Source organism: Nicotiana tomentosiformis, chromosome 11 (assembly GCF_000390325.3).
Source record: "Nicotiana tomentosiformis chromosome 11, ASM39032v3, whole genome shotgun sequence".
NCBI lineage: Eukaryota > Viridiplantae > Streptophyta > Magnoliopsida > Solanales > Solanaceae > Nicotiana > Nicotiana tomentosiformis.
The window spans coordinates 98,957,697-98,959,013 of record NC_090822.1 but is presented as its reverse complement, the minus strand read 5'-3'; the positions used below and the strand labels follow the sequence as shown (position 1 = coordinate 98,959,013).

Here is a 1,317-nt window from a genome sequence, read left to right as displayed (position 1 = left end):
CCTTAATCGTCTTACTTGTACACCTTAACTGTCACGTACTTGGCTTGTTTTATTATTTTTATATTATTTTTAGCATTTCTTTGACTAGTATGTGGTTCTTTTATTGCTTTGCTTTTATATTCCTTGATTGTAGAGATTCTTGTAAATTGAGCTATTGAATTGACTGCTTTTATTGACAATGTTTATGGATCGGGTTGCACGCCGCAACAATTATAATATCTATCTATATATATAAAGCCGGACAAAAAAAGAATGACGTGGCACATCTCATTGCCCAACATTCATATTTATCTTTTATCTGGATTTTTTTCCTTTTTTTTCTCTTATTCTTTATGTCCAATTTAATGTATAAATGCCTCAATTCATTATCAAGTAAACAACCGTTTCCACCAATTCAAAATTGAAACGCCTCATAAATAAAGAACCGTTTCTTTCTGGTGGAATTTCAGAAGCCTCACATACATTTTTCTATCAAATATCAACTATAAAACCCAAAAGTCTCATCACCCAAAAAACAAAGATTTAAAAAAAAGAAGAAAAGAAAAACAGTTCTGAAGAGGATCTAAAAGCATATCCACATCTCCCAATTTTAATCATTTTCAAATGTCATATATTTGCCCATTTATTTCATCCCTTTCAGTATGTCCGGTAGTGTTGAATCTTTCGTAGAGATTTTTGCTATTTAATTTTAAATTTTAAATTAGGATGTATAATTATATGTACTTAAGATATTGCTATTACTGATGGTTTCGATTAATTTTGTTCTTTTGTGTTTGATAGATTATCATACAACGGGAGCTCAAATATTCGAAAGCAAACCGACAACAAATACTGTCTATATATTCAGCCAAATATTGTGTATGACGTGAAGTTTTCTCATACTTTAGAGATCTGAATATATATTTTGTATGTGTTGGATTTGAAGTTTTCTTATTTTTCTGTTTCTTCTTATCATACATTTTTTTTAAAAATTTGTTTATATCCTTTTTTTCCCTGGGTTTAGTGTGCACTTGCTTCTTTTGGTATTCGTATTATGTTGGTCTTCTGGTTATGCATATATATGGAAAAAGGAATACTGGTAAAGTTAATAATATTTCGTAATATTTATAAGATTATCTCTCCCGTGCTGTTATTGATATGGAGCGGGGAGTAGGGGGAGGGGTAGAGGGTGAAATTACACTTTTTTGTGACTTACAAGGGAACAATCATAGTCTCTTTCTTCTTCTTCTTCTTCTTCTTGATACTCTTCTCATTTTGAGTTTGAATCTTACGTTTTTTAATAATAAAAGAAAAATCAAATAATCATTTGTCTTTAGA

The 1,317-nt window shown here is 30.0% G+C and overlaps 1 long non-coding RNA gene across 1 annotated transcript; it reads left to right on the top strand.

The window, feature by feature from the left end:
* The first annotated feature begins 395 nt into the window (after positions 1–395).
* On the top strand, positions 396–945 carry LOC138900893 (uncharacterized). The gene is made up of 2 exons (XR_011412223.1): positions 396–648; positions 781–945. It is a non-coding gene; the product is annotated as an uncharacterized lncRNA (long non-coding RNA).
* Positions 946–1,317: the final 372 nt, after the last annotated feature.